The 14,875-nt window shown below is 33.9% G+C and overlaps 1 pseudogene; it reads left to right on the top strand.

Annotated features, from left to right (window-relative positions):
* Positions 1-9,186: 9,186 nt before the first annotated feature.
* LOC122124767 lies at positions 9,187-9,283 on the top strand (annotated as a pseudogene).
* The last annotated feature ends 5,592 nt before the right edge of the window (positions 9,284-14,875 follow it).

The raw sequence follows: 14,875 nt of genomic DNA, 5'->3' as shown, positions 1-14,875 counted from the left end.
ACATAAGCGCAAATATGAGCTAGGTGCTGGTGGTTCATGCCTGTAATCCTAGCTACTCAGGAGGTTGAGACCAAAGTATTGTGATTCAAAGCCAGCCTGGTCAGGAATGTCCATGAGACCATTATCTTCAATTAACCACCAGAAACCCGGAAGTGGTGCTGTAGCTTAAGTGGTAGAGTGCTCAACTTGAGCTGAAGAGCTGAGGAAGTGCACCCAGGATCAGAGTTCAAGCCCCACAACCAACAAAAAGTGCAAATATTACCTTAAGTTTCCCCAAAAGGAAGGGCAAGATCAATAATCTTCCCAAGCAAAAAAAAATAATTTCAAAATGATTCAGTGCACCTACTTTTGTTGAGTAATTTAAGTTATGGCTTCTTTGCTAGACATATTCTCTTTCTTTAAAAATTGTCACATATTAGCTTTACAATAAACTTCGTCTAATATTTCTTTTCTCAAAAGAGAAATCTATACAATTGATGTCACTTAGCTTTCGTATTATCTTAATTCAAAGCCAAACCAGGCAGGACAGTCTGTCAAACTCTTATCGCAAATTGAACACCAAAAAACCATAAGTGGAGTTTTGGCTCAAGCAGTAGAGTACTAGCTTTGGAGGCAGGTGGGCAGGAAAGACAACTGTCCAGGGACAGAATCCAGCCTCTGGGTTCAAGCCCCAGAACCAGCACAAACTAAACAAACAAGCAAACAAAAATCCCAGATATTTCTTTGGGACCCTCCTTAAAGGAGTACTGGTCAGAGAAGAGGCTCCTTTTGTTGATCATACTCACTGGACCATGCTTTTTTGGAATTCTTATTGTTTTGGAGAACTCAGGACCAGACCAAAGGAATTGATAACTGACTCCTGCATCAAGAGAATCATCTCAGGGGTGAAATATCCATCCATATGACACTTTAAAACCTCCATGTCTTTGTTCCTTTGCAGAACACTTTTTAAAACAACGTTATTTCCTTTTGTTCTATGCTCACCTTCAAATGATACATTATTTCCTTTTTTAATACTCTCAACTAGAAGTTTAAAAAATTTTATATGAGTAAAGAACACACTCGAAAAAGCCAAGGACAGAGTTTCCTTCAAGCCTTGGGATACATTTCTTGTACAGTAAAAAGGAAAGCACAAGGTAACTTGAACTTTGTTATTCCTCTATGTTCCATTCCTCTCCTGGGGTCAGTTTCTACATCCAGTAAAAATTACTTCCAGTAACAATCGATGGTGCTGCTTGAGGTATAATGAAAGTTTTGTGGCTTCACTGAAATAACACTAGGACACCTTTGTACCTGGGGTAACACGTGTTTCAGAGCCAACTCAGTAAAGAGAAAATATGAAATTTATATTGCTTATAAATACATTATACATGAGTACATTGAGTTCAAACTTTGTAAGTTCTCTGAAATGGCAAATTTTAAATGGGAAAAAGATTCTCAGAACATTCTTTTTGTGAGTGTACGTGCTGTTCGTAATTTCCAAAATGTACATGGGCTGACAGTAAGGGAAACAATAGCCATAATAGGAGAAAGAGAAGTTCTGTGTTTAAGTATAAGGGTTCAATACAATATAGAAGACTACAAATAAGACAACATTGAAACACTAAATCCAAGTCCAGTATGTAGATTTATGGGAGTGATATACAGAAATCAAGACTCCTAGATAGAACATGAAGTATGTGGCCACTCTCATTCTAAATCATGCTTGATAATCGTGCAACTTTGTAGAAAGTAGAATGGAAGTATAATCCTGTTTCCAAAGCAAGTCAGATATAAGAGCATGGATTTCACTGGAAAAAAATTGTCCATCTTGTGACAGCAGGGATTATACTAGCAATGAACTGGTGGCTAAGATCACATTTCTTTTTTTTTCTTCACTTTTATATGTATATGCTTTTGTTGGCGGTGGTCTTGGCACTTGAACTCTGGGCCTGTGAGCTGTCTCTCTGCTATTCAGCTCAAGGCTAATGCTCTACCACTTGATCCACAGTGCCATTTCCAGTTTTATTTTAGTTAATTGGAGAAAAGAGTCTCTGGGACTTTCCCACCTGGGTTGGTTTTGAACCCCAATCCTCATATCTCACCATGAACCAGCTTATGATCACATTCCTAACAGTGAACACTCAGTATATGTAATGTGTGTGTTCATCTACCTTTATAAGAATTCTTGAGTTAGGGGCAGGGAAGGTGGATCAGTGGTAGAGCGCTTTCCATGCATGCATGAGGCCCTGGGTTCGATTCCTCAACACCACAAAACCAAAAAAAAAAAGCCAAAAGTGGCTTTGTGACTCAAGTGGTAGAGTGCTAGCCTTGAGCTGAGTGCTGAGGGACAGCGCCCAGGCCCAGAGTTCAGGCCCCATGATCGGACACTCCACCAAAACAAAAAAAAAAAACAACAATTTTTGAGTTAAAAATCTGGGCTACAGATTAGACATTACCCTCACAAAAATGTTTGTAGTTTAAAAGTTGATACTCCTGGAGAAATAAAACCTAAGAATGTAAAGGAGTCTGGGAAGTTCTGTTTGCATCCAGTTTGGGCAGAACAGTCTTTGCAACAGTACATATAATAAAGCATCCAAAAGCTGTATTGGAAGAATGGCTCAGGTGATGGAATACCAGTTATGAGCAAGATTGCTGAATAAGAGCTTGAGGCTTTTGCATACATACATACAAACATACACATGCACACAGATGCACGTATATGTGCACACAAATACATAAATGAAACAACTCAGAATGTGTAGAAAAGTTAGAAAACAACAGAGTTCATATCCTGAATAAGACTAGAATCAAGTGATAATTTTTAATATTAGAAAGTCCTCAAGTGAACTTCCTTCAAAAAGTTTGATAGGGATGTGTAGCATAAACAAAGGAGGAGGCTGCAATGCTTGATAAGAAATGTACGCATTATCCTGCCCATGTAATTGTAACTCCTCTGTACAGTATGTTCACAAAAAAAATAAAATAAAAAATAAAATTTAAAAAAATGTAAAAAAAATGTAAATAAAAAAAATGTTTGACAATATTACATATGTGAGGACCAGAGATAGTAAGAGAGTCAATTAATCATTATTAAAGGGATCGCATCCATGAAGAAATGTATCAGAGACCCCACAGGTGCATCTGAAAATATTCATATCCTGTGTCAAATGTTAGAACATCTTTGAAAAAGGTACATAAACAGTCTGAACAGTCACTATGGTGTAAAGTATCCCTGGAGAAATTCAGAATTGGTAGTCTGTATCTAGATTAAATAAACCAAGAAACTATGGCAGGGCAATATGATACAATTCTAGAATTCTAGCACTGAGATTAAGACAGGAGATTAAAGAGTGAAATTACAGAGTGATACTTTCGCTGGACTAGGTAGTATAATTTTGTCTTAACAAAACAAAAGAAACAAGAATACATAGTTGGAAGTTTGGGCTAATTTTGTCATTGTGTTTTGAGAAGTCAAATTTTCAGTTGAAATGCAACTCATACTTAATCCTCACTTGGGTTTTAAATTCTCTCTTCATTACAGAACATTCCTAGATGCAAAATGATTCATGACTCCCATCCAAAATTTGAAAAAGTAAGTAATCACCATTTTATTGTATCCCAAAAAATGATGAAGGCTTACAAAACTTAAGCCTGGAAAAATAGCAAAGTTCGACTAATGTAGGATTTTGAAGATCTTGCTAAATTAGAATTTAGATTTAAAATAAATATTTTGATTTTGTTTTTAATTTCATATTCTATAGGATACTAAAAATTCTTTTTAAGTAGAGGGTTTAATTGACAAATTCACAAATGATTTTGCATTCTATTTGCCTAGAATATTCTTTCAAGAGAGTTAATTAGAACTTAGTTAATAGATAATTCCAATAATTCATGTATAAAATCATAATATGAATGTTGTAGACAGAGTTTCCAACAAATTGATGATATTAATTTATAAATTTAGAATAAGAGCAATTTTTGGAGTCTTTGGTATAACATGGTATGAAGAGAATAATCGTGTGACACCTTCTTTCTTCTACCTGTATGTAACACAGGAAGCAATTTCCTTAATTATTTGCCACTGTATACACTGAGAAAAATGTTAGGTTTGGGGTTTGTTTTATTTTTGTTTTTGTTTTATTGGTATGTCCTAGGGCTTTAACTCTGGGCCTGGACACTGTCTCTGATCCTGTTTGTGCTCAAGGCTCGTGCTCTACCACTTCAATCTCAATGCCACTTGTGTCTAGCTTTTGCTGATAATTTTATTGGAGATAAGAATCTAGGGAATCTTCCTGCCTGGTTGGGCTTTGAACTGTAATCTTCTGATCTTAGCATCCAGAATTTTTATGATAGTTAAAAAAGTATAAATATAAATAATATTTTCAAGTGTTCGGATCTCAAGAATAGCAGTGGGGGAGGGAATGATACACCCCAGTTTATTGTGGTGTTCTTTCCAAATCATGTATGGCATCACATTAGCGGAGTTGCATTTTTTCACAATAGAGATAAGCTATTCATGATGTGTATTAAGGGAAGTTTGAGGTGCACCCTAAAAGTTCTAAACTGTTGGGCTAGGATGACTCTATATCATCAATATTGGGATTGGTGGTCATAAAAATAATAGCTTTTTGTTATAAACAATTGCTTACACTTGAAGAATTATTACCGATGCTACATAGTTTTATCCTCAACCAGAATGTGGTTATTCTTCTGTTGACTCTCAATCTGTAACACCCCATTGGAAAATGCATCTATTGCAGAATTACATAACATGCAAGCCGGTACTGTTTTGAATCTCTCAGGTATGGAATCTTCCTAATTTGAAAATGAGTAATTATTAGTCATTGTAATGTTGAAGAACACATATATTCTGTCTTCTTAACAACTTATTTACTTTTAAAAGTTATAGGTTTCCTTAGAATTAAACTGTTTTTGCTTTTAGTATGAGAAAGTAATATATTATTATTTTTTCAAAATATTGGTAAGTATATTGTGAAAATATTTTCTAGTCAGATAGCATTCAAGTTGATAGTCCTCTGATTAAAAAGGGGTAATTAATTCAAATTAGACGCCAACCAGTATTGATTTTTAAAAAGTTACTACATAAAGAATAATATTTACTATACCAATACAGTGTAATTTTATTTCATGCAGATTATTTTTTAAATTTAATTTTATTGTCAAAGTGATGTACAGTGGGATTACAGCATTTTTAAGGTAGTGAATACATAACTTTTCAAACTTGTTACCTCCTCTCTCATTTTCTTCAGTTTTCCTTCACCCCAATACCCCTCACAAGTTGTAATGTACATTTCCAACATATTGTCTTGTGAGTATTGCTGTTGCATTGGTTTGCCTTTGTCCTTTGTCTCACTGTTTTGCGGTTCCTAATCCCTTCTCTAATAAAGGTAAATATATACACAATACACAGGCTACCATAATCAAATACAGCAGGGAATAAAGCATAGGGGAAAAAAACACAAAGAAAATAGAAATCACATAGTACATTAAAAACAATAGCCGTAAATAATACTCTCTGTTTCCATATCTTGGGGTTCATTTTGCTCAGAATCAGCTTATATGGATATATATACGCATAACAAAACCACTGGAAAATAATAGTTTTATGGAAACTATATCATGAAAACAACATGTTAACTGTTTTTGATGGTAAAAGTGGGGTTAGGATTGGTGAATTCGTGGTTCTAATAAAGGAATTTCAAAAGAGTTTTAAAATTATAACAGGTAAATTTTTATTTGTTAAAACTTTTAACAACTTAGCCTATTATGAAAATTTAAAATTGCCTGGGAAAGTAGGATTTCATGCAAAGTAATCCATGGAGACTTAGCTGAGAGGGAGCAATGTGGGTGAAGATGGCTCATTTTCACACTAAACAATCAAACCTCAGAAACCTTGCTATAAATCCTGTAGGTTTCCTTGAGAATTGTCCTTACCCAGGAACTCTATTCTTACTGTGTGAAACAAGATTGTAGTGGAATTTAAATTCAAAGATCTTAAAAAAAAATGACATCAAAATTTGTGAATTGACTTTAATTACCAAACAGTAATTCTCTGAAAACGATAATTTGGTTCCAAATATTTAGGGAGAAAATGCCCTCAATAATGAAAGAAGGTATTGGGTTTACACTTTTCTGTTTGTAATACTTTACACAATGTCTTTGCCCGTGAAACACTGAACCACAGAAAAAAATTCTGATTGGATACTTTAAACCAATGATTTCACATTTCTTAGTAGCGCACAAAATATAATATCCTCATTAACATGAGATAGTGAAGACTTCTCTTATTACATAAGCCAAAAAGTTTTGGGATCAGAAAAGAATTGAGCAAATAGAAAAGGCAAGAAAACACGTTCTTAGAAGCCCTAGCTAAGCATATTGGTTTCATGAATGGAGGGAGTGATTTTACAGAGCCTATTTAGCTCACTACAATGCAGAACAGATTGAATGAAGACATGAAAATAAATTCCACATCCAAATAAAAGAGTTTTGAAAGGAAAAACATGAAGATGTACTGTGGGTAGAGCCGGTTAGATCTGGTTGTGTCATCTAGAGAAGTAGTTGAAGCACACTTCCTGCTCATAGAGACGTGACCCACAGCCATGTCTGACTAGCTCGCCAGCTATGAGCTGTCCATGCTCACTACAAGCCCCTTAAAAGTCTTAGAATGTATTCCTAACTACCAGTTTTCTAAGTGGCTTTTTGCAGTGGTTTGTGATTATTTTATTTTACATGGGATAATATTTTCTACTACCTATACGTTTTGGAAAAGAAGAAAACTAAAATTTACTACTGTAGAGGAATATGATAGAAATAGAAGACAGATTTTATGTTTGTCAAATCTCTGATGAGTACCCATATAAAAGACTTAAAGTCATATTTCTTACTATGTTAGACAGATAGGGAAAACATAAAACACCATATGATAAGGCAACTATTTGTGACTTTTAAAATGTACTTATTATGTCATGAAATTTACTTTATTAGCTAATGTTTTGGTTTGAAATATGGGAGGCTGATCTATTTAACAAATTTTTGAAGTCACCTAATGAAAAACACAAAGGTTGCGGGGGGGTAATATTTCTACACTTTAATGAATGGTTGAACTTGTTTGGCATTAGTGCTGAGTAAAAAAATCAACTCTATTTTAAATTGCTCCCTACACTTGAAAAACTAGTAACGTCACTAAATATCATCTACTTGTAAAGTGTTATTTGGCAAATGTGATTTTAAAAAGTTTATTTGAAAAGGAACATACTTTCAGGAGATGAAATGTAGGTAATCATTTGTTTGACAATGACAAAATTTTTATACTACAGAACCAAGTTTTACGGAATACCAGTGTTTTGAAGCACTAAGGATCTTCTCAATTAATGTTTTTCTGAATTATATTTGACCTCTATGTCAAGTATTCCTAGCATTTGTAGACCAATTATGGATCTATTGTTCCAGGAACTATTTTTTGACCTGCTGATGCTGGTCTGAAATCATTAATCATCAGGAGAGGGGTATTACACATAATCTCGTGACATTTGTGGTCCTGTTCAATCATATGGGATGGTCATCTGAAAATTGGAAGTTTGTATTACTGTACTTTCACATTTTGTGATTTCATCTTGCATTTTAAGTTGCCTTTCATTTCTACTTACTGCTAATTCCTGCATTTCAAGGAATTGGGGCCCTGAAATATAGGAAATGAGAATTTGAGATGGGTCTTCAATTACTTTCTGTTGGCATGATGCATGGGCCTAGGTAAGAACTCTAGCCCTAGTTATCTGATGATGCAAATAACTGCGACCTGGGATCCTAGGACCCATGGATCCTGTGGAAGAATAATACCTTTTATACATCATATCAGCAAAATTTGAGTATAATCAGTAGGAATACTTCAGAAATATGGAAAAAGAAAACAGTTTGGGACCAGCAAGTTAAAACAATAAACAGAGCAGCAGAGTAAAATCCCTTATAGATTAGAGGAAAAGAACATTGTTTTTTTTTACCATGTGAATTCAGAAGACCAAGAACACTTAGAAGGTATCACAAGTTTATACTGAAAACATTGCATTGATACTTTTTATATTCTATTATATATTCTAATCCTGATTATTTATATTCCAATCTATTTATTGGAATAAATATAAATTGATTTGTCAAATTATCAATTAATTCTAATAAGATTCACTGTGTGAAATATAAAATCAGCACATATAAATATAAAACATATAATTATATATAATGTAAGAAAATGTTTTGCATTGTTCTGTTGTGGTAAGTGTATCAAAGGCAACTGTTTTAAAGTATTATTCCATTACCTCTACCTCAGTGTTTGGTAGAATTAGAGCTAAAGCTTTACCATTCAGAGATATACAGCCTAGAGGCAAGAGGAAACACTGTGATTAAAACATTACCAATTTAAGGCCTAATAACGAGGAGAAACATATGGACTTCTTCTGGAGCTATGGAATATATTTGGTGATAGGAAATCAATGGTGTAAGTTCCTGCCTGATTGGATGGTAGACATGCCAAGACATTAGGTAATCATACATATGAACATTTTTTCCCGTTCTTGGCTTTAGCTACTTTTGAAATGGAAAGGTGTAATAAGCAATTATATTTTGAAAAAATACCTTCTGTCTGAACAGTTCTGTCTGAACTGTTCGTCTCTCTATGATCCCTTGTAACTAAGATTAGTTTTGCTCCAATAAGTCATTCTATGCTGACAGGGTAAGATATTCTGGTTGGTCTGTTCCTACATGGAGCAAGGGTAAAGGGTCAAGGACACATTTGTGCCAGTAAGACTTCATTTTGGAAATTTTAAGCTGTTGAAGTTTAGAAGTAGCTATTAAGCAAGGCTTACTTTGAATCCATTAGCTCCACAAAGCTAAATCAGTTAATTAATAAGTACTTGAAAAGTCATCACCTTTGGACCTAGCTATAAAGTATTATCAAAGTATTATCAAATTTCAAATGAAAAAGACTTAAAATAGTCATAGAAAAAAATTGCAAATGTGAGCAATCAAATAAGCAATATAAGTTTTTTTCCACTATACACAGAATTTTACAGAAATAAGATAAATAGCAATTTTGGGAACAATAAGGTTTCCTTGTTACAAATAGGCAACCAAGGATATATGCCTGTCTTAAGATTGCATCATTAATTTCTTAAATTTACAGGATACTACTTGGTTCAGCATCACGTCTACCTGAATTACAATACAAAGATTTACATGGCTCTTGCACAAGGATGATATGAAAATTTGGGAAGTATTGAATATTTTTCATTCTTCAGATGCAAGAATGAAAAGCAGTTATTAAAATGTTGATTACAAATATACAAGTGTAATAATACATGTAATTCATAGAAACAAAAGTTAGTTTGACATCATTCAATCTTCACCTTTTTAAAAAGGCCTTTACATAGCATAACCTTTATAAAACTTTTGAAATAACATAACATTGTCATTTTATCCCAAAGAAATAAAATTATATAAGGACCTAGGAATTAAAAGAATCTTAAACTGTTTCTATATCGAATGCAATCTGAAAGGACACATTTATTAATGAATCTATATATTATAAAACAATTTCGAATTCAAAGTATTATATCTAGGAGAGAATGAAATAGATTATGGTCATTATACAAACAGAATACTAAATATTTTAAAATATACTTTTTTAAGACAAGCACCAGAAATATCTTTAGTTTCTGCACTACTCATTTCAACAGATCAGTTAAAATTATTTCTTATTAAAAAATCACAAACTCTACAGAAATCATTATACATGTATACAAACAACTCAAGTATATTTTGACATCAAAGTCAGGCAATTCATTTGGAAGAATATCATGGAATCCATGAATTTTTAAAGTAAGATATTGCTGTTGCTTTGTATTGTGAAAATATTTTGTATGGACACATAGGATGGACTGGAAATTCTGAAATTTAAGAAACTTAACCGAACCATTAGGACTGAGGAGAACAATTTGTACAGCTTTCCAAAACTTCAAAGAGGTAGTGATACATATTTATCCTTTTGGCAATATCAAGTGCAGTTTCTTCCAAGTTGTGCTTCAGACCTGGTTTGATATAATGATTCACCATAAAGAGATACAGCGTATCTTTGCTATATCTATTCCCAGGAGCAAGATGCAAGGGGGTCAAGAGGCCTTTAGTTTGGCCATTGGTATCTGCATCATGATGAAATAAAGAAGCTACTCTGCTATTATTCCATGTATAAGTACTGTGCATGGGTGTCCAGCCATTCACAGTTATTACATGAATATCTGCCTTGAGCCACCAACTCATGGACAATGTCTACGTTTCCACTGTAGGCTTCTCGATGTAGAGGGGTATACTCATTGTCATCCCTAGTATTCACATGAATGGCCTTTTGGAAAGTAGTCTCTGCACTGTAGTAAGGCGATTATTTTCATCAGAACAAAGACGAAATTTACCTGGATCCTATTCCATTTTTTTCTTGCAATTGATAACATTTCTCACTTTTTCATCTTGTTCCTCAACTTCATCAGAATTGCCTAACCAGAGAATTTGAGTGCCAGTGAGAATGAGCTGTCCATGTATTTCCCCAATAGTTCACATTGGATGAACTGGTCAGAAATATCCGGCGAATTTTCTTCATCTGTTTTTTCACTATTATTTATTTTCTCTTTTTTCATTTTTACTATTCTAAATTATTCTAACTGGAGAGTAGGGAATTGGTAGAGAGCAGAGGAATATTTTCCTCCGTATTCAAAGGTACAGACTGAAAATGAGGACCAGTGGTGTATTCATGTGCAGCTTATTCTAGGAATGAGAAAATAGGAAATAATGCCTTCAATGTAAATGAATTGGGAAATGGCAGAGCAGAAAGTGAAATGATGCAACCAAAAATATAAAAGCAAAATAAATTAGGATAATTATGGAGCAATCATATTACCTATGAGAACCATGAAAGGGAGAGAGGAAGAGAGAGACAGATGTGCAATGATCTAGCTCACCACAAAATCCATCCCTCTGATCAAAGTATAGAGCAAATAATTTTATTTTTTTAAAGAGATGGAAATAGAACTTAATGTCAGATATTTCCATTGTTTTTAATTATATTTTATTATTTTAAATACTTATACCATGGAATTTCCATTCAACAAATCAGTTTTTTTAAGTATAATGGACCTTTATATAACTTTTCCACAGCCTTCCAAACCTCACCCCACTTTAATTTTTCTAGTTTCATACTATCTGCATTGAATATTATACCTTCACTCTCTTCCTCCATAACTCTTTTTATTCCTTCATTTGACTTCCACTCACATCTTCCAAGTGATATTTTGCTGGTATTCATTCTGTTGGAGTAAAGTTCAATTTCATAAGAAATTACACCTTTGAAATACTCCTCTTCAAATAGCATGCTTTGGTTAATATTTTTGTGTAAACTTGTATAAATTTCTAGCTTCCAAATATGACACAGAACATGGGTCCTTTGTGTGTCTGGCTCTGACTTACTTCACTTAATATATTTTTATATCTCTCCATTTCCTTGCAAATAATTTAACAGTCTTCAAAATGGATAGGTGCAATCCAATTGCGTATATGTGCCATACTTTCTCCAACCATCACTCCGCCAAAGGGTATGTGGGCTGTTTCCGTAATTTGGCTACGGTGAATAGTGCAGCAGTGAACATGGTTGTGAAAGTGATTTTACTGTAACCTCTTGGAAGAATTCATCACTACCTTTGTGGGAGCAATCCTCTAGCCAGTTTTTCATAATAAGAACATCCCTCCTTTCATCTTCATCAGAATGTATTGCAAGTCGTCAAAAACACATTTCCCCCTACAGGTCTCAATAAGCTAAAACCACACTGTGCCTATATGCTTTCAATACATTTTTTTCATATAATTTAGTGAGAACCTTCTATAAACTTTCCTAATGTGGGAATGAGGGACATGACAGAGTAAAAGTAAGAAATATGCAATTTAATTAGCTATGATCATATTTAAAATCATTTTCAGCTATAATTCATAGCCTCAAATAATATTATTTTAAACTTTATTGGATTACTTCATCAAACCCTTAAATTATAACAGGTGAGTTAAAAACAAAGGCAAAAAGTGTGGTTTGATTTTGACACTCATGTGTGAGGTTGCACACCATGGGCAAATAGATGGATTGGAATTAATAGCTCTTATCCATTTTGTTAACGTACAGATGGTTTTCCCAAACTGATTCTCGCAATTCATATTGCATTTAGCAACAAGAAACATGTGATAATTTCCTTTGTTTTGCTCCTTATTAACTTTTATTTCCATTTTATTTTATACTGGATGATTTCATAAATCTACTGTAGATACAAAAATATGTTAAAATATTTCTATCCGTATGCATTGATATATACATACACACATACATTACACAAGTTATAATGATAATGTATAACTTCAGTAACTGTACAATTTACTAAATTATTAATACTATCGACGGCTCATGCTTGTAGTCTTGGTTACTCGGGAAGCTGAGATCTGACGATCATGGTTTGAAGCCATCCTGGGCAAGAAAGTCCAGGAGCCTCTTATCACCAAACAACCAACAGAAAATCAGAATTGGAACTGTGGCTCAAAGTAGTAGAGTGGTATCCTTGAGAGAAAAATCTCAGGGACATCATCCAGGCTCTTAGTTCAAGAAGTACAATCTACCCAAATAAAAGCTATTTAATTTACACCTGTGTAAGTAAAGTATTTCCATCACCCAAATGCACAACCATGGCATTTGCAGGGTAACTGTTTTGTCTGAAGTACCATAAAACATTTTCACTTAAGTTGAAAGCATTGCAACATGGGTTCATTCTATCTCTCTCATGCGTTTTTCCACTCAAATACTCAAATCTTACAATTATTCCAATTATTTAATATCATTGCTTTTTACTTTAATACCCAAATATTAGAGTTTGAATTGAATGTCTTGTGTCCCCTAAATCAGTGTTCTTACCACTTGGTCATGTCCCCAGCCCTAAATTATTCTGATTATTTTTCAGATACTTGTGTATGACCTTGGGCTCAGTCCACGTTATGTTATCCTTCCTGGAATTTAGAGTAACAGGTGCATGGCATTGTGTAAAGATCTTTCTTTCCAGTCTGGGCTTTAACCTCTATCCTCAAAAGAGTAGACTCAAATGTAGTGAGGATTTTCATAAACTTGTCATAGCTGATGTGTTTTTAAGTCTTTGCATTTCCTGCAGGTTCTTGAGTACTGAATTAATTTGATTTCTTGGGTTGTTTTGTTTCATTTGAATGTATGTGTTGGGTTGTTCCTCACTTTTCCTTTTGTTTCTTTCAATCAAGTTCTTACCTAAAATGCTGAGAAACCAATTCTTCTTTTTCACGATAATCAAGGTGAACATGACTTATTCCAAAGAAATTTCAGTAATATTTAAACACCTTCCTACCTATGGATGGTATATAAATGATAAATGCTGCGAAGGGTCTTTTTATTTTCACAGCAGTCTTTGTCATACACAGACAGATCATAAATATATGAAGATAATAAAACTACAGATGCAAGCAAAGAGAAGAAAAACCTATTATTAATTGTTTGAAAGAGGCTTCAATTCTAGTGAAAGAAATACGTTGCTTGATGTAGGATTTCTCAAATTACATTGCTAAGATGAAGCTAAACAATCATCTAATGCTACAGAATTGAGGAAGAAGAATCAAACTCCTGAATAGTTTACATTTGGGTCAAATAAATCATGTTTCCAAAAAGAGAGTTGACTTTAGAGAAACATGATGAATTGTAGGTAAGTAGGTGCTTAGCTGGTTTTGTTAATTTGTAAACTAATACAGGGAAATAGATTACTGCAAGGTAAAAAAGGAACTTCGCATTGCAATACTTATGTTTGTGTGTGTGTGTGTGTGTGTGTGTACACATGCACATGTATACACGCACGCGCATGTGCAAGTGCTCATTCATTCATCATCTCTATGCTTCTGTGACCTAGGATATTTGTTTACCAATTGAAACATTGTTCCACTTCTGTTTTTCTGGAAATAATCGCATTTATTTTCATGATTGGACTGGCTTTGAATAGTGGTCTTCATATCTCAGCCTCCAGAGTAGCTAGCTAAACTTATTCAGCCTCCAAGAAGCTGGTTAAAATTGGGCCTGTCCTCTATACTTCACTGCTCTTTTATTCTTGTCCTGAGGTGTTCACATGCGTAAGTCATATATATGTCTGCTTGCTTTAAGAAATACTCTTACTGCTTGGTACCAGAGGCTCCCATCTGAACTCTTAACTACTTAGGAGGCTTGAGAACAGAAAGTTTAGTGGACTTCCTTCTCGATCTATAGCTGGGTGCATTGGATTATTTCCACCATCCTGCACTATCTACAGGTTAACATTGGAAGGACTACAGAATCCAAGCCAGTCAAGGTAGGAAGCTAGACAAGTTAGTGTGCAACTCGTATGCCATTGATAATGGGAAGGCTAAAAAGACAGATCATGTGCATGTTGTTGTGGAAAGGGAACCTTTATCCTAAAATTAACCACTGATATGACAGCAGTCTAACAAAAACAATACCCCAACTTGAACACAATTTCCCACAACCAAAATAAGTATATACTTTAACGTCCAAAAACTTAGTACAATCTGCTCTTTGGTCTCATATCACCTTCATCTAATTATCATATGATGTGACAGGATAGTTTCTTCATTAAACTTATTATATATTTAAAAAGATCTAAAAAATTCTTTCTCACTTATTAAGTGCAAACAAATGGCAAATTGCCTCATTTCATACATATTTGACTACCACTATAAATTCATCTTACGATTATTATTAATAGTAATATATTCTGATTTATTAATTTACTTTGTA

Source organism: Dipodomys spectabilis, unplaced genomic scaffold (assembly GCF_019054845.1).
Source record: "Dipodomys spectabilis isolate Male_0828 unplaced genomic scaffold, ASM1905484v1 ptg000242l, whole genome shotgun sequence".
Lineage (NCBI taxonomy): Eukaryota > Metazoa > Chordata > Mammalia > Rodentia > Heteromyidae > Dipodomys > Dipodomys spectabilis.
This window is presented reverse-complemented; position numbering and strand designations above follow the sequence as displayed.